Genomic DNA, 26,047 nt, shown 5'->3' on the forward strand with positions numbered 1-26,047 from the left:
CCATCCTTACTTTTGCACTGCTCTGCCTTCAGAGCCAGGTTTCCAGCCAGCAGCCACTGCTCTCTAGCTGTCAAGCTCTAAAGGCAGCACAGCCAACAGCACAGATGTGAGGGTAGCAGTACCGCAACACACACACACCCCATAATAACCTTGCGACCCTACCACAACTCCTTTTTGGGTCAGGATCCCTACAATTACAACACCGTGAAATTTCAGATTTAAATAACTGAAATCATGAAATTTATGTTGTTAAAACCCTATGACCGTGAAATTGACCAAAATGGACCTTGAATTGTAGGACCCAACTGATAAGCAATTCCTTAAAGCGGAGCTCAGTGCAAACAGGAAGAGAAAGTACACCCAGCAGACAGCATGCACTAAGAAAAAGAGCCACAGTTTTTTCTTGTCATGATCCCAAAGATGTATGGAATCGTTTTACACACACACGAAATCTGTAGATGTGCTGGATGGAGGAAGTCTGCGAACTGCTGTCCTAAACTCTTGTGTTTTTAACCTCTCCGACCTCTAAATAGTTTATTTCCTCTCAGTGTGGGCAACCAATGCCGTCTGCCTTACAACTACTCCTTCCAGACAAGCTTGACAGACTATGAAGAGGGAGTTTTTAATACATGAAGTGTATAAAAGTTTACTGTATACAATTTTTAAAGGACTAAAAAATAAAGACTAGCATTTTACTAAAGACTGACAATAAAAGTATCTCCTAAAATCTGACTGAGAAAAGTTAACATTCAATGACAAATATCAGTCCAAGGATTCTTAATTTAAATCTTCAAAAAGTCTGTTCAATAAAAATGCAAGGTGGCCATTAATTGTAACAGACCTCAGTCTCTCTACATTTGGCACCTTTTCAATGAAATGATTCCACTGGAACTTAAAAAAGATTATTATATTTTATTCTTCTTCATCCACTGCTACTTAAATAAAATGTATCAGAACGGAAATTTTGCTATGCAACCTAGTGACGTATACAAAAAAAGAATAATCAAGAACATACTGCAAGGAACAATCCTGCACTGACAAAGGGCTGGACTAGATAATAGGGTCTCTCTCTAATTTCCATTATTAGGAATCCAAACTACATAATGATTTTTGATTCAGAAGCCTCAAGCTTGTTTCATAATCGCTAATACTTCATCTTTTGGATTCTAATATGTCAGATGTGTCCAGCTTCATTCACAAAGACCACAATTAAAAGCTCAGATTTCTCTCCCCTAAGCCCACTACATTCAGACAAAAGATATAATCCATCTGTCTGCTTTAGATGTCTGAGGTCATCAATCATACTAAGGTAACAAAGAACCTGGAATTTAACAAGTAAAGAGGTGATTGAGATTCAAGTATTTTTATTTTCAGTTTTTAATTCTACATCAAGACTTGATCAATTCAAATGCCAGCAGCAAATAAGAGGCTTTCTATGGAGAGACCAGAGGTCTAAGTTCAATGCCAGGAATATTTTTAAGCTTTCACTAAAAATGAAAAGGTTTCCAGTACCCTATAGTTATGAATGTAACCAAATATATAATGTTGTGCTATGAATCTGTATAGTGCTTTCATACCGAACGCCTGATCTTCATTGTTTTGCCAAGCACTAGAGGAAAACCAGGGTGGATAAAAATAAATGATTGATTTTTTTAAACAAAAACAAAAATTTGTTAAATAGGTTTGTTTTTTTTTGATAAAATGCTTTTTGAGGGAAAAAACCTATCTAAAGATAGTTAAAACTAAGATACATTATAGCTCAAAGATATCTCATTCTATAGTATGAGACAATATATTTATGTAATGTTTAAGAAAAATTTTGTAAATGAGTTCCAATAGTTCATGGATTAGGGACCCATTCTTATGGAGTCCCAGGGGCTTCTGTATAGATTATTTAGATTAATCTTTCTATCTACCCAATGGGACTCAGTGATCAGTCTAGAAGATACCATCAGAGATGCTTAGTTTTGCAGTTCCCAAACTGCGGATTTGTGTCTCCAGAGATAACATGTTTGTTAACAGCAAAAATGTTTTAAAATAAATATATAAAGGGGAAAAATAACAGACCTCAACTCTATTGTCCCACTGCAAATTTGCATACACAGGGTCAATATCCCTTACCTCTCTCTAAAAGTGCAAAGTCTCAAAAAGTTCAATGAATAGAAGATTGTTGGGTGTGGAATAAATCTGGACAAGGAGGAGTCTGGAAATAAATGTGAGACGAGTGGGACAAGCAGTAGAAACAAAAGTGAAACTGCTTGAGCAGCATATTCCAGAAGTCTTGAGGTCTTTCTGAGTGTAGCCTTCATTGATTTGAGATCTACCATACCATTCTCTCATTAGAAGGGAAAACCTATAATGGAAGCAGGCCGTAGAAGAGACCCAGTTTGGAAATATTTTAATGAAGTTCCTCTACTTGGGGGTAAGACAGGCATATGCGCAAAATGCAAACAGTGCAACAAAGAAATACAAGGCCTGGTTGCCCAAATGAAACAACATCATGAGAAGTATCCCTTCTCAGGAGGAAGCTACGTTGAAGATGATGAAAGGAACGTGTCTGAAGATACAGGATCTTCAGGTTGGTAAACTTTTTTATTTCATACTTCTTTCTTAAGGACTGCCTGTCTTCCTTCTGAACTATTCTTGAATTGTCATGTTTGAGCCAAAAATATAGTTACTTTATGGTACTATCATTTTAGATGCAGTTGTGATGAAAAATAAATAGCTGAAATAGGCAGTTCTTCCTTTCACAATTTCACTTTAAAGCAGCATGGAGTGTCAGTGACTGCAATGACTAATATTAAATGAGCAGTATGGCAATAATAATTAAATAACTGCATTGACTTATTTTGTTTAGGAGAATCCATCCTCAACATACAGGATTCTGAAGACTATCCACCTTCAAGATCACCATCATTTTGAATAGTTTCAGAGTTATCGGCCAATGACAGCGTTTCAGTCACATCATGTATACCACCTGTAGCAAAAAGAAAGAAAAAAAAAATCTCCCTCTTCCAGAAACAACCAGAGATAAATTTGTGATAAGAACCAGCAGATTACAAAAAGAGGTAACTGATGAAAAAATTACCCAGTTTGTTTACGCAACAAACTCTCCTTTCTGTATGACTGAGAACCCACACTTCATTAACATGGTTCAGTCATTAAGATCAGGATAGAGTCCACCCAACAGAGCAGATGTCGCAGGCAAATTGCTGGATCAAGTGTATGAAAGAGAAACTGAGCAGTGTGCAAAAGGTCTAGAGGGTAAAATTGTTAACCTGAGTCTTGATGGGTGGAGCAATGTCCACAATGATCCTCTTGTATGTGCTTGTGTGACAACAGAAGGGAATGTCTTCCTTACAGAAACTACTGATACATCAGGAAATGCACACAAAGCAGAATACTTACAAGTAGCAGCAGTAAAAGCTATAACAAACTGAAAAAAAATTCAAATGTCTTGTACGCAGCTTGGTCACAGACAATGCTATGCTGCAAATGTATCCAAAATGAGAAGAAATTTAGAAGAGAGTGCAGACAGTCCCAAGCTAACAACATACGACTGCAGTTCTCATCTGATGCACCTCCTAGTCAAAGACTTCAGTGTTCCAGAAATAAAAGGCTAATGCTGTTGAAATTGCAAAATACTTCTGTAACCACCACTTTGCAGCAGCTGCTCTGAAAAAAGTGGGAGGAACAAAGCTAACACTCCCACAAGGCGTGCGATGGAACTCAGTAGTGGACTGTTCTGAGCACTGTATCAAGAACTGGCCTAATCGAATGACAGTTTGTGAACAAAATCGTGAAAAAATAGATGGCACTGTCACAGCCAAAGTTCTCAGCATTGGGCTTAAGAGAAATGTTGAACACATGCTGAGTACCCTGAAGCCTATTTCCGTAGCCTTGAACAAAATGCAGGGAAATAGCTGTTTTATTGCTGACACTGTTGAAATTAGGAAGGAACTGAGTGAGATCTTAAAAAGAGAAATATGCAATGACAGAGTTCAATTACAAGCATTAAAAAAACAAATGGGACAAGCACTATCTCCAGCTCATTTTCTTGCAAATATTCTCAATACTCGGTACCAGGGTCAAACCTTAACTGCTGAAGAAGACAAGTTGGTTAGGACACGGACATCCAGCAATCACCCCTCCATAATGCCAACTATAATAAACTTCAGAGCGAAGGGTGAACCGCTCAAGAAATATATGTTTGCTGATGTTTTAAAGAAAGTCACACCAATGAACTGGTGGAAGTCACTTAAGCACTTGGATTCAGAGACTGTTGAAGTGATCATCTCACTTAACAGCAGTAGCTTCTTCTGTCAGTATAGAAAGAATATTTTCTTCCTTTGGACTAATTAATTCCAAATTGAGAAATCATTTGGGACCTGAAAAAGCAGGAAAGCTTGTTTTTCTTTTCCAGATTATGAACAAACAGGAAAATGAAGGTGAAGATGACTGAGTTAGCTGCAGAAGCCAATATTTTAAGTTTCTCATGTTGAGCTGGCTGACATCACAATAAAACTATTTTAAATCGACTATTTAAATATTTCAGTTAAAAACAATTTTAACAAAAACAAACCTGATTTTTAAAAACGTGAATTTTTAACTAAATTCAAAAATTCATATCCTTGTTTTGTTAAAATATTATATGGTTGCTGTTGAAGAAAAAAATCCAGAATACATAATGTTGTTGTTCTAGTTAAAAACAAACAAACTGGTTTGTTTTGATGATGTTCTGGTCTGTCTGGTGATGTTCTCCTCCTAATACAGCATGGCAAGAAAATCCTCCAAATATTAATGATTAACCTGTTGAACTGGAGATAGTTCACCTCCCAATGACTTCATAAATATTGGCTTCAATTATCTTAGTTAAATGAAATAACCAATCATTCATTTTCGGATATATCTGTCAAACTAATCTGAAAAGTTTTCAAAATAAATAACTTTAAAAATGTATAGTGTGTATGTCTAAAAATGAAACCTACATCTCTCTCTGAGTTGTGAAGAATACATATTAAGGTTATAACAACCAACAAGAATGCACTTTTACATAGAAATCCCTGATTAAATCAAGACTTCCTGACTAGTAATTTGAATCATAATTTAAATCAAATCCACCCTAACCTAGGACAACAGCACCAGGCCCAGAGAGGCACAAGACTAGAAATAAAAATACATTCCACAGAATAAAAAAAAAATTCCACAGATTAAATGTCCCATAACAATAAGTAAGTAGCTCCTAGTAACACCTATATCTATAGGTTTGTCCATTTTATCTTTTAGGTTGTAAGCTCTTTGAGCCAGGAGCTGTATTCTACACATTGCCTAGTCTAACAGACCCTAGCACTACCAGAATACAAATAACTTAATAGCTACCTGCCTCTGTCCTACTTTCCAGGTAGGTACTCGCATAGGAATATGGTGGTGATAGCACTAAAGAGCTCCAGAAGTGAGGTGGAGGCAGTAGAAAGTCCTATCCCCTCCTAGGTCCAAGGCAGGAAATGGGCAACCAGGCCACCTGTCATTCTGTGAGGTGATATTTGCCACACCTATCACTCTTAAGAACACTGGAACTGATCCTGGAATTAGGATGAGCTGGTAGACTGAGGTTTATAACGGACAGCCATCTTAGCCAATCATTCCTCAAAGAGGACTTGGCCGAACTTGTGAAGAAAAAGCAATCAAGATGCTGAGCTGCATATTGCCTATGTAAATAGTGACTGGCAGTGCTCTATAGGCAACTATTAGGAATAAAGGGCTAGAGAAAGAAGAAATTTTACTGTGTGGGTCTACATATTCAAAAGTGGTGATTTTGTGTTCCTAACTTCAGACAACTTAAAGTGGCTTGATAGTGGGTAGGTGGCTCAGCAATTAGGGCTTTAAGTCTATAAAGTTTCATGTAGCTATTACAGCGTTGGAGGACAGAGGGGAAAAAAATTACATACAAATGAGATTAAACTCTCTCCTACAGAAAGAGATTAATTTTTTTTATATTCAGGTATAATTCAATAACTTGTAAAACATTTACTTCCATTTTGTTAGATTAAATCTCCTAACTAGAAGAACAGTAGGACAATGCAACGGACTTCATAGGGAGGCTGTAGAAGCTCTTTCATTGAAAGTTTTCAAAAGGAGGCTGGATAGCGATCTGTCTTTAGATGCAACACATCCTGCACCTTGGCAGGCGGTTAGACTAGACGAACCTTGCAGTCCCTTCTAACCCTATGATTCTACTCAGGAGAAAAAAAGAGTAGCACACCAGAAAAAGTCCAACACCATCAAATAGGACAAAGCATTCCCAAGAGAGATATATGTGCAAGAAACATCACAGAGTAGTTTACATGGGTTTAGATCGGGGTACGCAACCTATGGCACGCATGCCAAAGAGAGCACACAAGCTGATTTCCAGTGGCACTCACACTGCCTGGGTCCTGGCCACTGGTCTAGGGGGGCTCTGCATTTTAATTTTAAATTAAGCTTCTGAAACATTTAAAAAACCTCATTTACTTTACATACAACAATAGTTTAGTTATATATTATAGACTTATACAAAGAGACCTTCTAAAAACGTTAAAATGTATTACTAGCACACAAAACCTTAAATTAGAGAGAATAAATGAAGACTCAGCACACCACTTCTGAAAGGTTGCCGACCCCTGGTTTAGATTATAACCTACACTTTGTAACAGTAACAAATGCAAATATCAAGATTTCATAGATAGGCCCAAAGTACAGGAGCTCCTCGCTTAAAGTCACCCTGGTTAACATTGTTTTGTTGTTACCTTGATGATCAATTAGGGAACATGCTCGTTTAAAGTTGAGCAATGCTCTACTCTTACATTGCTTAGCTGCCTGCTTTCTCCACAGCAGGCAGCCTCCCTGAGCTCCCCCGAGTGTTTCCCACCCACAACCTCCTGCCTGCGGCAATCAGCTGGCTTGCTGTGTTTAGGAGGCAAGAACGAGGACTCAGCGCGCAGGCTCCCCCTCCCTCTCCTGCCTCCTAGGAGGGAGTAAGCAGCCTGCGAAGTACAGTAAAAGGGGATGAGGTGGGGGGGAGGAGAAGAGGTGAGTCACGGGTGGGAGCTTGGGGGAAGGAGTGGAGTGGGCGGCCTCAGCAAGTTTTGATGAGGTGGAAGAAGCCAACATTACACAACTTCTGCAATCACACGGAGAAGAGCGAACCAATGAAGATCTGATGCAACTACAGGTGACGAGAGCAATTGAAGAAGAGGGCCAAGAAGTAGAAGAACCACCAACCCATCGAAATGTAACTGCCAAACGTCTTTCTGAAGCGTTCCAAATGATTGAAGCTGGCTTGCAAACCCTGAGTCATGACGATCCTGACAGGGAATGCCACTCCAAAGTGATTAGGGGAGTTGATCATCTAATGACTTGCTATAAAGAAATTTACTAAGGAAAAAAAAGGAAAGCAAAACAACAATCTCTAGATGTGTTTTTTCGAGTTCAGAAAGTTCAGAAAGAGGAGCAACCGGACAATCCACTCTCTTCCACTCTGACTCCTCCACTTCAACCAAGCTTCATACTCGACAATGACAGCAGTATTAAACTGCTTGATTAAAATGTGTATAAATGCCTTTTGTCTGGCAAAAAAAATTTCCCTGGAACCTAATCCCCCTTATTTACATTAATTCTTATGGGGAAATTGGATTCGCTTAACATCGTTTCACTTAAAGTCGCATTTTTCAGGAACATAACTACAATGTTAAGTGAGGAGTTCCTGTATGATCTTCCTTCTGTACTATTTCCCATTCCACCTAACCTAATAAGTACATACCACATACAGCATTAACTTATCTATGGTTGTTTCATCACTTCCTTTTAGAGACTACCCCAATACTGCTGGATTTGTTATTATGTCACGCAATACTAAGCAAACAATTGCCAGACGTTTTCCTCCATGCACAAAAGGCTATACTATGCTGTGAGGGTTAACAGTAAAAGACATCTACAATGAGAATATCTGGTATAGCTAAACACTGCTCTATTTTAAAATTCAGGTGAGTGTGCTTATAGGCAGCCAAAGCTCTTTAATGCCCTGCATTAGAATTTTAGACCTGCACACATTTAGCATGCAGAGTCTGTAAGGTTTAATAACCTCAAATGCTTTTATTATAAATTCCTAACTTCATGTTTACATTTCAGTTGCTCGGAATTACTGTGTCAGAGCAGCCGCACATCTGAATAACCATGTATGCGTATTACAACTACACACATTTACAGCAATTTACAGGGCTGCAATTAACAAGAGTGGTGTTCCCTGGAGTCCCTCAGATGAGAGAGTCATCAGGCGCACAACCAGGTTTGGCGCATCTGACGAAGTGTGTATTCACCCACGAAAGCTTATGCTCCAATATGTCTGTTAGTCTACAAGGTGCCACTGGACTCTTTGCCCTTTAACAGGTTTGGGCATTTCAAGAAAAGTTTTATACTAATATAAAAGAGAGCCACTCCCACCCAGCCCCCCAACATGCAGTGCAATGATATAGGCAGAAGCCCCGTTTGCAACATGCCACCAACCACTCACTGCCCCCATCCTCAGCGTGGAGGAAGCCCCATGTCTCTTGCTGGTCACTGTCAATGCCTACAGAGTATTCCCCAAGCTGGTCACTGTCCTCAGCTGCACTAAGCAAACAGAAGACTGAGTAGATCTCTGGACTGCTCTTGGTGGTGAACAGCATCCCCAATCTGCCCACTGGGGGAATCCATATTCTGGTGCATGGCCCTGCGGAACATATGTGGAGGACAAACATGGACACACCTGGTGGGATGGTGGAAGTGGTACTCTGATATGGCTCCAGCTCCCTTGTGCATACTGAGTCTGGGAGCAATCATGGTACTATCTCCTCACACAAAGGCCCCAAGGCAGCACAAAGATCCAGCCAGTGAGTGTGCAAAACCAAGGTTTGACCTGCTTCACTTGCAAGGCCCAATCCAGGTTACTTCTTGGTTATCACTAAAAGCATCGCTCTGTCCTAAGCCCAACCAGTGGCCTCAGTCATCAAAACAAACATTTATGAATTAAAAAATTCACAGATTATAACCTGGAAATACAATAAAAACCAATCTGAATGCATTAATCACATCACTATGAATAGCAACATGACACTTTACGTGGACAGCGTCTCTAAAATAAGATTTACTTTTAAGCCTATAGGCCCTTCACTTACAACAGCTGTCATTACTTCATTACAAGCCCCAAATGCAACTACTGCTATTCCCACAGGCATGCTTTTTTCATGGTATTTTAAAAAGACCAAGCTCGGGGTCATTTTGCAATCATAAAAGAAATCAAGAATTTCATCTGCTGACACAGTAAATGGCATACTTTGCACTTTAATGACAGTTGACCCTGGCTTCACAAAAGCCCAGAGGCCCACTTAAATGCTCAAGACCACTATCAAAGCAAGGAGGTCACTTAACTAGGCCATTCCCAGAGTTCTGAGATCCACCTCCAACACTTCACATTCCACTCTGACTACTAGGACCACTTCCTAACCCTGGAAGACCAATACCTGAATGAGGATAACTACTACTTCCAATTTGGTCTGCAAATAAGTACTTAGAACTAGCTGCTAATGTGCATGAGTAGGGTTCACATGTACAGTTAGTCTGCAGGCAGGCTAGTGCAGAGTAGTCAGACCCCAGTTTGCCACAAACTAAAGATTTGTGTTAAGAAGCCCTTCATCTGATCCATTTCCATTATTTCAGTCTATGTACTGCATCTGCATATGTACCTCATCATCTCAGAGCCCATGAAAAGAATCTTTTCATATCAGATTTCACTGCAGAAAAGGAGCATTCCATGGACACTGACATAAAAAAAGGGGGTAATAGGAAAGGGTTTCACACTACTTGCATCCAATGAAGTGAGCTGTAGCTCACGAAAGCTTATGCTCAAATAAACTGGTTAGTCTCTAAGGTGCCACAAGTACTCCTTTTCTTTTTACACTACTTTTGAGAATTCATCTGAGGATTTATAGGATTACTGATACACAATCACTGGATTCAAACGGTTGTTCATATTCACTGATATTCCAGACCCATTTATTCAAGTACGTAAAAGGTGCTATGGCTGGAGGTTTCACAGGAGACATTCCTGGTATTACTGATGGTACAGAAGGCACCAGGGGAAATGGAGGAACAGGAAGCAGGGAAAGTACAGGCCATGGGACAGGTTATGGGGAATAGAAGGCATTAGTGGCTAAGATGGCATACCAAGCACTGGTGAAGGTGGTACTGTGTTCACTGAGGATACTGTACTAAGTATAGTTGAGTTAAATTCTGGGCTAGCAAAGGCAGCACCGGGATTTAGAATGCATTTCCCATACTGGCCATAGAGAACATAGGTTATGTTTTGGTTGCCTTCATGTACAAAAGTAGCTGTAGTTGCTACACCAAGGACTGTTAGAATTTGATACTACAGTAGGTAAGTTTACCCTAGCACTGAACACAGAACTAGGTGGTGGTCAGACCTGCTGGAGGCATATCTGAACTGGCAGTTCTATCATGTTTTGCATTTTCCACAGTGCTCAGCAAGAGTTACTTTTGACTCTTTAATGGTACCCCCTGCACCCATCATAAACACATCTTGCACCTTCTTCAGTGGCAAAAAATGAAGAAAGCCTCACCCAATTCACCCCCTACAATATGCAAGCCCCCATCAGGAATGGTCAATCCAGAGAAGGGGTCAATGTCCATGGTCCCCCACCACAATCAGAAGACTGTGCAAATGGATAACCACAGCCATGCTGTGCTGAAATACACACCTGCAGATAAGAAAAGGCAATGTCTATATCAGACAACGATTTATGACACAATGTATTTACCGACACCACCTAATATTTACAATCCTAACGATCTCGTGACAATTAAGTGTAAAATTTTCACATGGGTCTAAGTAACACAAGCTCCCTAGTTCCATTATCAAGAGTGATTTAGACACTTGTTGAAAGCCAACTGAACTTAAGCTCCTAAATCACATTGGTGCTTGTGAAAATGTTATGTTAAAGTATATCTAATATTATGCCTCCAAATGCACTTGGCAACTCTAGAGCAGTTTATTAACAAAACCAAACCTTTATTTAGTGACAGTTAAGGTTGCATCAGAAGATGACGAGGGATGGCTCACTCAGCCATTGCCTCCCTTGCAAAAGTGTGGCATCTCAAAACATATGAACGTTTGACTGGTGAAAATCTTAATTTTTTCCATACCAACTTATGGATGTGAATCCTGGGAAACTAATGCTGCTGACAAGAGAAAAACTGACATCTGAGATGTGGTGCTAGCAAAGACTTGAGTATCTCATCTTCTGGACGGAAAAGACAAACAATTGTGTTGAAGTATTACTGGAGAGAAGCTGACTCTTGTCAGAAATGAATAGGCACACACTTATGTACTTTGGTCACATCAGGCTTAGAGATGGAAATAATCTTCAAGAAAGGCACCATGGAAGGAATTGTGGTAGGTAATCACAGTACGGGAAGTCTGCAATATCACTCGCATCCCAAAATACTCCACAGCTTCTTGCGATCTTCTTGAAACGCACTACACCCAGGAAGAAAAGGAGTACTTGTGGCACCTTAGAGACTAACCGAATACAGACTAACACGGCTGTTACTCTGAGACCTGTCACTACACCCAGGGGTATCTGCAACAGCTGGATGTGTGCCTGTGCTCCAGCAGCGAGATTTTGCCAACTGTATACCTTGTCCCTGCCGGCATGAAGCACACCTCTTAATGCACGCTGTGCCACAAACTGAAGGATGTTTTGTCACCATGCAATTTATTAAACCAGTGGGTTTTTGTTTTTGAAGAAAATGAATACGGTTATCAGTGAGGTTTGAACCCTGTATCTTCAGATCCACAATCAAGACCTCTACCACTTGAGCTAAAGCAGTAACAAGAAAAACTCAAAATCAGTAATAAGGATAATTAACTATCCGAATAAACTACCAAGCATACAATGGACTCCCCATCAGTTCATCTCAAAAAGATGAACTCTGTCCAAACAGAAGTATTGGCTTGACGCAGTAATAACTTGGTGAAATTTTCTCACCTGTCCTACGCAAGAAGTCAGACTAGATGATCACAACAGCCAAGCTCTGCGATACAACCGCATTTGCTCCAACCCCTCAGACAGAGACAAACACCTACAAGATCTTTGTCAAGCTTTCTTACAACTACAATACCCACCTGCGGAAGTAAAGAAACAGATTGATAGAGCCAGAAGAGTTCCCAGAAGTTACCTACTACAGGACAGGCCTAACAAAGAAAATAACAGAACGCCACTAGCCGTCACCTTCAGCCCCCAACTAAAACCCCTCCAACGCATTATTAAGGATCTACAACCTATCCTAAAGGATGACCCAACACTCTCACAAATCTTGGGAGACAGGCCAGTCCTTGCCTACAGACAGCCCCGCAACCTGAAGCAAATACTCACCAACAACCACATACCACACAACAGAACCACTAACCCAGGAACTTATCCTTGCAACAAAGCCCGTTGCCAATTGTGCCCACATATCTATTCAGGGGACACCATCACAGGGCCTAATAACATCAGCCACACTATCAGAGGCTCGTTCACCTGCACATCCACCAATGTGATTTATGCCATCATGTGCCAGCAATGCCCCTCTGCCATGTACATTGGTCAAACTGGACAGTCTCTACGTAAAAGAATAAATGGACAAATCAGATGTCAAGAATTATAACATTCATAAACCAGTCGGAGAACACTTCAATCTCTCTGTCACGCAATCACAGACATGAAGGTCGCTATCTTAAAACAAAAAAACTTCAAATCCAGACTCCAGCGAGAAACTGCTGAATTGGAATTCATTTGCAAATTGGATACTATTAATTTAGGCTTAAATAGAGACTGGGAGTGGCTAAGTCATTATGCAAGGTAGCCTATTTCTTCTTGTTTTTTCCTACCCCCCCCCCCCCCAGATGTTCTGGTTTAACTTGGATTTAAACTTGGAGAGTGGTCAGTTTGGACGAGCTATTACCAGCAGGAGAGTGAGTCTGTGTGTGTATGGGGGTGGTTTTTGGAGGGGGGTGAGGGAGTGAGAGAACCTGGATTTGTGCAGGAAATGGCCTAACTTCATTATCATGCACATTGTGTAAAGAGTTGTCACTTTGGATGGGCTATCACCAGCAGGAGAATGAATTTGTGGGGGGGGGTGGAGGGTGAGAAAACCTGGATTTGTGCTGGAAATGGCCTAACCTGACGATTACTTTAGATAAGCTATTACCAGCAGGACAGTGGGGTAGGAGGAGGTATTGTTTCATATTCTCTGTGTATATATAAAGTCTGCTGCAGTTTCCACGGTATGCATCTGATGAAGTGAGCTGTAGCTCACGAAAGCTCATGCTCAAATAAATTGGTTAGTCTCTAAGGTGCCACAAGTACTCCTTTTCTTTTTACAATAGTCACTAACAGCTTTAAAAAACCATTAATCTACTGTTATCTGCTATGTGAACTAGCCACTAGAACAGGATGCCACATACTTTGCCTGGGAGTTGCACAATTATTCGCTAAACAGCAGCAGGATGTTGATATCATTAATCCTGGGCATCTATTCCAGGATCTGGAAGGAAGAGGTTATCTAGTGGTTATAGACAGGATAGCTAAATCCATAGATTCGGCACATTCATTCTGAGATGCAGTGAGTCTCAGTTAGTAAGATTTGGATCTATTGTATTTGAAATCCGCTTACTAGCCTGTTTAACACAGACAATGTGAACTCTCTCAGTTAACCTACTTGTGTAATGAGGAAAAATGATTGTGTATCTGGCCAGTCCTTCTAGAACAAAGTATGAGCACCTGCTCAATAAAGGACTCCAGTTTCCAGAAATATGAACAGAAACCAGGTGAGACTAGAATTCATGGTCCCCTGGCTCCCAGGTCAGTGCACCTTCCCTAAACTACAGGATATTTGTGGGGAAGTCAGCCTCTTCCTTCCCCTCCCTGCCTCTTACCCTGATGGGGGAGGGAAGGACACTTGCGAACTATGAATGCAGGGACTGGGACCAATCTGGAAGTGAAGACTAAGCAACAGGAGGTATAATCCATCAAACAACAGGAATTCAAAAATAAAAGAAATCCTCCTCTCCTTGAATTGCGAAGAGTGATTTAAAAGGAAGGTGTACTCATCACCATTTATGGAATTTTGTTTTAAAATCTCTTCAGAGATATATTAAAATGATTGATTAAATTAAAAGATACTTGCTCTAATTTTATGTCAGTACTTTCTAGAAGTCCCACAATGTGAATGTGAATTAAAAATGCAAAGCAAAAATCCTTAAAGTCAAGCTTGCTTGTTCAATTTTACCAGAATAATATGAGCTAGGTGAATTTTTTTTTCTAAATAGAAGCATTAGAACATGCTATGAATAAGTTAACTGCTACTTCTGTATTATTCAAACTGCCATGATGTCTACAAAAGCAAATCTGCATCTGAAACATATGTATACTTTGTTTTAAGCATACCAACATTATTTGTTTGATTTGGGAGAAATATTAACTGATGGATCTTTTATGGGAAGACTATAAAAAGAGTCAAACTAGGTATTTATAATAATTCTGAAATTTAAGAAGAGCAGTACTACTGAATTGTTATAAAAGAGCTGAATTTATATGATTATACTGCTCACCTAGAAAAGACCTGCTTATATAGTTGAAAACATTCCAAATGTTTAACCTATGACTACAGGGAGGGGGGGGGGAAAAGTCATGTCAGTGCTACAAAGGTATTTTAAAGTTCTGAAGAACAATTACCTAAAGGAGTAACTTTTGGTCCCCAAATAATACAGCTAACACCTTCAGAAACTCCCAACTTTTAAATGTTAAAGCACTGTAAATATTGAGGCTTAGTAACTGTTTAGTGCAATCCTTGTTAAAAGGCATACCATGCACAGTCAACTCATGGAACTCCTTGCCTGAGGAGGTTGTGAAGGCTATGACTATAACAGGGTTTAAAAGAGAACTAGATAAATTCATGGAGGTTAAGTCCATTAATGGCTATTAGCCAGGACGTGTAAGGAAGGGTGTCCCTAGCCTCTGTTTGTCAAGAGGGTGGAGATGGATGGCAGGAGAGAGATCACTTGATCATTACCTGTTAGGTTCACTCTGGGGCACCTGGCATTGGCCACTGTCAGCAGACAGGATATTGGGCTGGATGGACCTTTAGTCTGACCCAGTATGGCCATTCTTATGTATAGACATTTATTTTTTATTTGTATGCCTTTAAATATCAGAAATCTTACACTAATTACTTTATCCTTTACTAAACAAAAGTTGTTTTGTCCACACGGCCTCTCAGTTGGTGAGCCAACCACCTCAGAAGAGCTTTGGGAAGAGTTAACTAAAAGCTTAATTACTACAGAATACCTATCTTCCACCCTTGCTTGATCTTTGTGCAACCCTCCCATTGTTGCTAGTTAAAATTCTGCTGTGCACTAAACAGGAGTGTAGGGTCTTAAACTTATACCCTAATCCATTTTAAAAGTATGGAATTTGGCTTTCCCCACAATGAGTTTGATACCCCTTTAATCTAATTTGTTCTAACATACTCTGGATTCTAAATAGGTGTTTAAATCTTCTAGTGTTACAGTTCATGTAAAGAGAACTTGTTCAACAGCTGTTAATTCTTCCTAAAGCAATTCTACTTTTCCCTTCCTACAGCAACTCCCTATTTCAGTCCTTGTCCCCACATACTTCACTCCCACTGCCTCATAGATCTCATCTGCTAAAGCGATCACCAATTAAAGATTACATCTGCAGTGTCGCTGTTTGGGCTTCTACAAATTGATGACAGACAGATATGGCAGCTGGACAGACTCACTGACCTGACAATAAAGGTGCGTTTGTTTGAGGGGTAGGAGATAGGCACTTCTGAAAATTTTACACCAAGTTCCATGTTCAAAAGTGACAGATATTCAGGAGCATAAGTCACTTAGTCACTTCTGAAAATTTGAGAGTCCAGAATTCAGTGAATCAAGCCCTTGTTAATTGGCCAAGATAGAAGATCTTTCCACATCATCCTAGAGAGAGATCTAGTAAGTGGTTTCCTACTTGTAGGAGAACGTTCTGTACTTCTGCAGAGCACCTTTTCTCAGTATTATGCTCAGCCAGTCAACTTCTATTGGTCAGATACAGGGACCTGGGGTGATGGAGCCTCCCCTGATTTTGAGACCTGAACATGAGTGGGACAGGTCATACAGCAAGCTAGATGTAGTGACCCAGAACTGTCTCACCGAAGAAGCAGCTGTGAAAGTCACTGTGGCTGCAATTTGTCTCATCTTTCTGATAACCAAGGATGAGAGGAGCCAGTGGGGAAATCACACAAGACCTGACCAAGAAAGGCATTTGGGAGAGAACCTAGGTTTCTTCCCCCTTCCTCTGAGGCAGAATTTTGCCACCAAACAGAATAAGACTACCTAAAGAGAACCTCATCCACAGAAAAGGAATTCAGAGAATCCTCCAGGGACCACACATGATGAGCTCTGTACTGCCTGATGCAGTAATCTGCTAGGCCAGTGCTACTCAAAGTGGCGCACTGGTCCGCGAGCCATCGGCTGCTGGTCTGCGTGCACATTGGAAAAAAAAAAGATTGCTGGTCCCCCACATCAGATAGCTTGAGAAGCACTGTGCTAAGCTATTGCTCACTCCTACATCTGTGAAGAGCTGTCATGTTTAGCATCAAATAATGCCATCAGCTTCAAAATTTGATTGGTTTCTGACACAGAGGGGAGGGAAGATCAAATTCTATGTATTGTATCTGAAGACTGACACTTCAGTAAAGGAAAGAAAAATTTGTAGGCAAGACTGCCCTGTGCTTTAATATATTTATGTGAAGAGCTGACTCGAGACCCCGAACCTTGTGTGCGCAAAATGATAAAAGTGTAATCCCCATCCTTATGTGATAACAGATGTTACCTGTATCGCTGAAAAAAAAAAAAGGAAAGTGAAAGGGCACCCCTTTGCAGACTGTCTCCAGGTTTATCCATCACCTTATAGAGGAAAGGATGGTGGAAAGAACAAAGAGATCCTTGTCCATATGGGACTGAGGACTGGAATACTGACTTCAGAGAATGTTGGAAAGGGTGCAGATGAAGCCTAGCAAGCGCTCAAGGACATCCTCATCAATCAGCATAGCTACCCTACCTAGCTACTTTAACTGCAATATTTCAAGTAGTTTGTATCTTTTCTTCCACTGACTGCTCAATAACTGGTGTTCAGTAATTCTGTGTAGTCTTGGAATGCCCTGTAATCACTTCAAGGACACCAGTTAGGAGTAATGTTTCATAAGGAAATGATAGGCAAGATGGCCCTGAATCTGGGTTAAGGTCCTTCCACTCTTCCTAATGAAAACTCTGGCCACTCCACTAGTAGATCTGACGCAGGAGGAAGCTCTAAGTAATCTCTGAGGAGACCTAATAGTGAGGCACCCTTTCAGGAAAGGTAGGTGGAGCACAAATAGCCTGGTATTGCCACGGTGCCATCCTCTGGGGATGCCCCTGGTGTGGTTGTAGGACCTGGGAAGAGTCGAGAGGACCATCAGATTATCTAAAAGGGGGAACTGTACAGTGGGCTTCAAATGTCAATTCTGGATGGCAGCAAGAATGACCGCAACCCCTTGAGTGGGGTTGTACGTACAGGGGTTCCAAGAATGCCACAGAGGAAGAATAAATGAAGTCAAATGTGATGCAGATCTCCCCAGATTAGGGAACATTCGGGTGGCACGAGCAGAGCTTCTAAGCACCAAAGGCAACAATGTGGTCAGTACTGGTATAAGGGGTATCAGCACCTAGACAGATGACACAGGTAAAAGCCTGGTGATGTCTCCAATGCAAGAGATGATGGCACTGAGGCAAATGGTGCCTGGGAAGCCCGTGCCTCCATGGCATAAGCCAATTCTATATCCAGTCCAGAGATGTGCTGCCCAAGGACAGTCATAACTCCTTTTTCTTCTTCCCTGGAAGAGAGGAAGATGACTGGCACTGAGTCACCTTCCGAGCAACTTTCTGTTCTGCCTAAAGAGCTCAGTGCCAAGGTCAATGTGGCACTGAGAGCCAGTTCAGAGTCCACAGATACTAATGTGCTTGGCTTCAGGGACCATGGGCAGATCAGAAATGGAACTAACCCCACCACACCCATCCCAGTGACACAGGACCAAATAGGTAGAGTTCTGGCTTGCGGGAGCACTAAAGAAGCAAGACCCCTTAGGGGAAGTGGTCTGATGCTCGGAATTTGATGCCATCTTTGCTGACCATTGATACGTCTGTCCCTGGCCCACAGGATCCTATTACAGAAGGACCACCAGAGCGAATATCAATTAGGCACATTCCCTTCTCTGGCGGAACAAGAACTGAGTGTTGCAATTGCAGGAGCAACAGGGTTTGCAGCCCAAGGTTTTAACACCAGCCACAAAGTGAGAAAACAAGTTGTGGTGCTCACCAAGCAATCAAATGACCAACAGAGGAAAAACTACCTACAGGGTAGATATTTTTTCTTTTAAATATACAGAAAAACTAGCTAAAGGAATACAAAGTGAGATAGTGTTTTGTTTTGTGTTTTAAAAAGGGGGGGCGGGAAATCTGTGAGGTAAATTTGCTACAAGGAGAAGGGAAAGACGCTGCTGAATTCCAATTCACTGCCATGAGTGGTAAAGAAACAGAGCAGTAGTAGGGAGGCTGCACACCCCTATATGCCCTCAGGTGGGGAGGGATGCAAAGGCATATATGGTGCATGTACAGACTCATCAAACACCAGCAAAATGTTTCAAACCTGTGAACACAGGGATGCACACAGGAGCAGCCGTATTACACTCAGAGCTGTAGCTGTTAAGGACGTGCAGGACTATTAGCTGCCACTGTCACTTACACTTAGTATCCTAAATTACTACACACTAGGACAACATTGGCACAGAAACCACCACCACCAATAGGAATTAGATTTACCAAGACAAACTGCACACGGATGCAATTTTTATTGATTATAAATATCTGATAAAAATAATAGAAATGAGGGCTGGAAGGGGACCTTGAAAAGCCATCAAGTCCAGCCCCCCACATTGTGGCAGGACCAAATAAACCTAGTTCATCCCTGACAGATATTTATCCAACGATGGGGACTCCATAGCCTCCCTTGGAAGCCTATTCCAGAGCTTAACTATCCTTATTGTTAGAAAGGTTAGATATTAGGAAAAACTAAGTTTCTCTTATTGCAGATTAAGCCTACTACTGCTTGTCCTACCTTCAGCAGACATGGAGAACAACTGATCCCCATCCTCTTTGTAATAGCCTGTAACATATCTGAAGATTTATCAGGTCCCCCCTCAGTCTTTTTTCAAGACTAAACATGGCCAGTTTTTTCACCTTTCCTCATAGGTCAGGTTTTCTAAACCTTTTATAATTTTTTTGCTCTCCTCAAAACTCCCTCCAATTTGTCCATATCTTTCCTAAAATGTGACACCCACAACTGGACACAGTACTACAGCTAAGGCTTCACCAGCACCGAGTAGAGTGGGACAATTACCACCTGTGTCTAACATATGACACTCCTATTAATATACTTCAGAATTATATTAGCCTTTTTCACAACCGCATCAAGTCGTTGACTCATATTCAATTTGTGATCCACTATAACTCCTAGATCCTTTTCTACAGTGCTACCACTTAGCAAGTTATTCCCCATTTTGTAGCTGTGTATTTGCATTTTCTTAAGTGAAGTACTCTGCACTTGTCTTTATTGAATTTCATCTTGTTGATTTTACACATTCTCAAATTTGTCAAGGACATTTTGAATTCTGATCCTACCCTCCAAAGTGCTTGCAACCCTTCCCACTTTGGTGTCACCTACAAGCTTTTAAAGCATATTCTCTAATCCATTATCCAAGTCATTAATGTAAATACTGAATAGTACCAAACCTAGTACTGACCACTGCAGGACCCCACTAGATAAGCCCTCCCAGTTTGACAGCAAATCATTGATAACTACTCTTTGAATACAGTCTTTCAATCAGTTATGCATCCACCTTATAGTAATTTCATCTAGACCACATTTCCCTAGTTTGCTAATGAGAATATCATGCAGGACTGTTAAATACCTTACTAAAATCAAGATCTCATATCTACAGCTTTCTCCTTTGTCCACTAGGCCAGTAACCCATCAAAGATGGAAACTAGTTTGGTTTGCCATGATTTTTTTCTTGACAAATCCATGCTGGCTATTCCTTACAAACCTGCAGGTGCTTACAAACTGACTGTTTAATAATTTGTTCCAGTATCTTTCCAGATATCAAAGTTAGGCTGACTTGTCTATAATTCCACAGGTCTTCTTTGTTCCTTTTAAAGATTGGTACTATATCTGCCCTTCTTTAGTCTTCTGGGACCTCACCTGTCCTTCAGGAGTTCGCAAAGAAAATTACTAACAGCTCCAAGATTCCTTTAGCTAGTTCCTTGAGTACCCTAGGATGAATTTCATCAGGCCCTGCTGACTTGAATATATCTAACTTCTAAATATTCTTTAACCTGTTATGTCCCTATTTTGCCTTGTGTTCCTTCCCCCTTGTTATTAATTATGTTGAGTATCTGGTCACTATTAACCTTTTCAGCGAAAACTTAAGCAAAATAGGCATTAAACACCTCAGAACTTCCTTGACGTCATCCATTATTAGCTCTCATTCCTTCCTTTATCTACTTTGTCTTCTTCCTCTTGCTCCAAATGTATTTAAAGAACCTCTTCTTATTACCTTTTATGTCCCTTGCTAAGTGTAACTCATTTTGTGCCTTAGTCCTTCTGATTTTGTTCCCACACATTTGTATTATAAGACATGTGTTGGTCTTATTATTCATACTTATTGTTCCTAAAAATGTCTTGGATCAGAACAGAACTAGAAAACTGCATGTTTCCCATTAAAAGGAAAATCCTGAAACAACCTTTATTTGTGGAGCAGTTATCAACACCATTCAAATGATTTTACAGGTGTGCAATACAACTACTGATGTGTAGACAGATATAATGAAATCTTCAAATCAAAATCTCTTAAAGAAAAACATCTTTTTTTGCAAGTAGGCAGCGGAAGTCCTACAGGCAACCAAGCAAAACAAACTTTTAGATTACGAGGAATAAAGGAGGTAAAAATAAATGGATGCCATACAAACAGCAGCAGTCTACAATGAACTATGTATTAAAGCTCAATTCTGAGACCATATACTACACTGAAGCATACAGTATCCATAAGTGTGCAAAATGTGATCCCTTCAAGAGCAATCAACAACTAAGTCTTCAAGTCATAATTATGCCCTAAGAATACAGATTAACGGGCAGAATTAATGTTACACAGACTTTAACATATCCAATTTGCTTTTACTTTGCCGGGTATTACTTTCTCAATGGAAGTTTCAATTCCTCAAATTCTACTTGTAAAATATTACCCTTTCGCTTATAGTATACAGTTCTTATGATGACCTTTAGTGCAAACAGTACCTTTTGCTGAGCAATCCCTTCAAAAATTACATATATCAACATCCTTAGAAGGGCCACGAAGAACAGTTGAAGTTAAAAATAAACCCACACACTAGAGACTCATCACTTTGCAACACGCTTGCTTCCACACAAAACTGGAACAATCTCTTGTGAACCCATATTTCCTAGAATGAAGGCTACAGCCCTACAAATCTAATTACAATCCCATATAAAATTCAGGTCCATGTCATATTGCTTTAAACTCAAGATTATTGAAGTTCTATTCTGGAGGAATCACAAGTGACCAAGAAAACTGGAAGATTTGACAGAACTTTTGTCAATATCTAGGCTTAAAGATCTCCAAGTAACTATTCATCAGCAACTATTTATTTGCTAGCCCGAAGTACTGTATAGTGTGAGAAATGGTCTCTCTCGGAGAAGGTTTGTTAAGAAAAAAAGTGAACATGTGACAAGAGTTTGTTAATTTCTTATGACGTTTCAACACAGGCTGTGCCTATTATGAACAAATACTGTCTACATTCATCCACAAACTGGTTTATAAAGAAAACCAATTGCTTATAATCCAGAACAATACACTATCAGACTAAGATTAAGATAAAGACAGTCAAAAGGCCCTTCAGGAAACAGGGCATGATGAACAACAGAATTTAAAAGACGGCAGGGTAGAGGGAATGTAAACTGAACTCCCAAAAATTAGATTTTGGATTAAATTGACCAATACACCCATCTCCAGAACAGAAACACTTGGGTTTTTTTTTTAAATGAAAGTTCTTTTAACACCCGACAACCCCAAATCAGGACGACTTTGCTCTGTGCTTCCAAACTAGCCAGTTTCAAACAGCTATGTACAACACACACACAAAGATGCAACAACTTTACCACTTTTGCATCAAAACACAGCTATTTAAGTGCAGATTTAGAACAGATCTTTTGTGCGCAAGCAACATTTCACTAAAAGAATCCCATGTCACCCAAAGCATTTCTCAAAAACTTTCTAGTTGTGAACTTCTATACAATTATCTAGAAACTAACAGACTAATAAAAATATTTGAGGTAATACCTCTGGCGTGACAGAGACTGAAAAACTTCACATATCATCCCAAACCATCTAGAATACGGATTTTTCAAAGATCCTGTTTGAATCTACCCAGTCTCATGTATCCCTTTACTTTGGATCAGTGTTGTGATTTCTATACACAAATTTTAGGGTCTGCATAACATTTAATGCTGCACCTTCCAATTTGGGGGCATAGAGCTATTTTTCCATGGTCAAGCTGGTTCTCAAAAGTGAGGGAATTAACTGCCCATAGTGAAATGAAGAAAAAACAAACATATTGCTTTCCCATACAGAATTACCAATAAACTTCAATTCTGACCTAACAACCTGTGTTTCTAGTCTTCCTTGAACAGATTCACTTCAGCCAGATGTCCCAGTAAGTTTGTAATCCAACTTCTTTTTGGTGGGGATATAAGCAATGATTTGAACCCAGGTTCTGTAGCACTGAGAACTCTGTACAGACGCACTTTACCTATTTGTCTGAAGTAGGAGGTGGAGTAATACTCAATTCCAGGAACAGTAAATAATACTGTGCAACAAAAATGTCTGAGCTTTCCTCCCTTTAAACATAACTAAATGCATTTTTCTGTGGACTCATGTTGAAGCCTATTTTCTTTATTTTTATTTTTTTATTTTTATAAAAATCTTTCAAAAAGTCATATTCCTGATTTTTGTGATAAACAATAAATTTCCTATTAGTCTTTTTTTGCCGCCTTCTCCTTAAGAACATATAGGCATTTTATAAACCTTTCCAGAACAGCTTCCTGTTTCACCAAGACCACACACTCACTTTGATGTCTCACCTCAAAGTGGAACAGAGCAAAAGGTTTCATGTAAAGCTAACAATGCTAAGAAAAGTACAATAGAGAGAGACAGCCTACAGGCTTCCTCACTGAAATATACCCACAACTGTTCCATATCCACCAACAATCTCGGGTAACCAGTCTAAAAGACAGGTTTCAGAGTAACAACCGTGTTAGTCTGTATTCGCAAAAAGAAAAGGAATACTTGTGGCACCTTAGAGACTAACCAATTTATCTGAGCATAAGCTTTCGTGAGCTACAGCTCACTTCATCCGATGAAGTGAGCTGTAGCTCACGAAAGCTCATGCTCAAATAAATTGGTTAGTCTCTAAGGTGCCACAAGTACTCCCAGTCTAAAAGAGACTGTTCACTGTATTTGCTATTATTGAGAAGTGGGTCTATTCAAAACAGAATGAATTAGAGCTAAGGCATGCCAGGATCCTCTGACACACACCAACCAGTGAAACAATGTGAACCACAGAAAAGCAGAATTCGATTGCCACAAATGCATAGTCAGCTCACCAAGAAGTAAAAAAAAAAAAAAAAAGGAGTACTTGTGGCACCTTAGAAACTAACCAATTTATTTGAAGTGAGCTTTAGCTCAGGAAAGCTTATGCTCAAATAACTGGTTAGTCTCTAAGGTGCCACAAGTACTCCTTTTCTTTTTGCAAATACAGACTAACACGGCTGTTACTCTGAAACCTAACAAATAAGAAGTGTTGTGCTTACACCTTGTATCCAGCTGGCCTATGAGGGTACAAACATCACCATCACAACCTAATAGTGCCATTGCTTTTATTTCTGCCCCTTCCCAAAGGCATACAAGCTTCACGTCAATTTGTTGTCACGGTCACGGCACAGCACTCCTTGCACGCACTGAGGGAGCCATCACCCACGAGCGCCCCGAGACGCGGGCACGCTAAAGGCGAGTCAGTATCCAGCTCACTCCTGTTTCCCATCCTCCGCTCCGAGGCCCCTGGAGCCAAAGCCCCGCGCCGGGACGGGGCTCACGCTCAACAGCCCAGCGCACAGACGGGCGGAAGCCGCCTGGCTGTCTGCGAGAAGAAAACACGGCTCCGCGGCCAGGGCACTCCACGCCCGCCCGAGCGCGCCGCCTGGGCCCGCGGCGGCCACAAGGTCTGGCGGATTGCGGCTGCCGCACCAGCGGCGCTGGACGTCTCCGCAGGCTAAGCCGGGGGCGCCCCGGAGACCCGCCCGGGCCCGGCCAGCGCCTGCGCTGCGGGCGCCGCCAATATTCACCTACGCCGCGCAGGGGCCGCGCAACCCGCATGGGCCGCTCCGAGCCGCGCAGCTCAGCGGCCAGGCTCTGCCCCTAGGGCCCCGGGCGACAACGGAGCCCTGCGAGCGCGGGCGGAGACACGGGCACGCTGGGGCCCGCGCCCCGGGCAGGGGCAGGAGCCGCCCAGACCTCGGGGCCTCCCCCGCCCAGTCCCTGCCCCTCCCCCCTTTGTGCGGCTGGGAGGACACGTTCCGGGCCGGACCCGGCCTCCCACCGAGACAGGGCCCTGCCGCGCGGGGAGGGGACGGCTGAGGGGCGGAGCTGGCCCCGACGCTGCCGATTTCTTACCGAGGAATCTGTACGGAAAAAGGGTTAGAAAGGAGCTAATCGCCGCCCGGGCCCCGCTCCCCGCGCGAGCCCAGCGCCACCGACCGAGCAGCGCCACAAAATGGCCGCCGCGGCTGACGCGCCGCCGCGAGGGAGGAGGGGGCTGGCGCGGGATCTCAGGGGAGGGGGAGGAGCCAGTAGGCAAAGGGATGGGGCGGGGTAGAGAGAGTGGTCCCGAGAAAGGGGCGGGGACTTGGGGAGGAGCAGGTGAAGGGGCGGGGCCTGCGTTGCGGGCGGGAAGGGGCGGGGCAGAACTCTCACACCCTTTCCCTTTCCCTCCCTTTCGGGCACGTGTCAGGCACGGTCCTGCCCTTCTGTGGGGTTCCTGCTGCTCCCAGAGGTACTGGTGCAGCCAGAGAGGCAGCTGGCGTGGTCCCAGCCAGTACCAGCATCAGCAGCCCAAAAGACTCCCACCTGCTGATGCCACAAGCCTGACAGTCCTGTTTCCCTTGCTTGTCACTCCAAAGAGATCGGCCCAAGAGCTACCTTGTACCCCAAACACATGGGCCCAACACACCAGCACCCCACGTTCCCTGAAGACACAAGCCCCACAGCCCCTGGGACTTCTAACTGCATGAGACACAGGCCCCAGCGTCCCCACCTGCACCATAAAGGCACTGACCCAAAAGACTGCTTCCATCCACCGTCCTTTGGGCTTTTCCTGTTGTAGATAAATTCCCACTCATAAACTTATTATTTCACAATCTAGGTGTTAGGGCACAGCAAATGGACAAAGTGAGGGTAGGTTGGACGAAGACAGCTACAACAAACAAGGTTTAGCAGAAAAGCAGAAGTCACAGCTTGCCACTTGTCTAGCTAATGCCAGATGGTGATGATGTGTAGGAATCACAGCACAGGTAGGTTTGAGGAGGATTTAAAGGTGTTCATTTTATAGAGGTTGACAGGGCGTTTCCCCCATGTATTAAGGTTGCGGCATTAGAGACAAAGGTACTTGAGGGGAAAATGAGCAAGAAATATTGCTAAGGCTCTAATTAGCAGAGCAAAGGGGCAATGGCTCAATAAGTTAGTTGATCTG

At 41.8% G+C, this 26,047-nt stretch overlaps 1 protein-coding gene and 1 pseudogene across 5 annotated transcripts in view; both read right to left on the reverse strand.

Annotated features, from left to right (window-relative positions):
- PHF20 (PHD finger protein 20) overlaps window positions 1-25,086 on the reverse strand; it is a 184,822-nt gene extending 159,736 nt beyond the window's left edge. For all 5 annotated transcript variants that reach the window (XM_077831639.1, XM_077831638.1, XM_077831637.1 and 2 more), the window contains exon 1: window positions 24,973-25,086. The gene's annotated coding sequence lies outside the window, so the exon portion shown is untranslated. The remainder of the gene's footprint in view (window positions 1-24,972) is intronic.
- LOC144273813 (RNA-binding protein 12-like) lies at window positions 9,973-10,600 on the reverse strand (annotated as a pseudogene).
- Window positions 25,087-26,047: the final 961 nt, after the last annotated feature.

This window comes from Eretmochelys imbricata, chromosome 13 (assembly GCF_965152235.1).
Source record: "Eretmochelys imbricata isolate rEreImb1 chromosome 13, rEreImb1.hap1, whole genome shotgun sequence".
In the NCBI taxonomy this organism is placed as follows: Eukaryota; Metazoa; Chordata; order Testudines; family Cheloniidae; genus Eretmochelys; species Eretmochelys imbricata.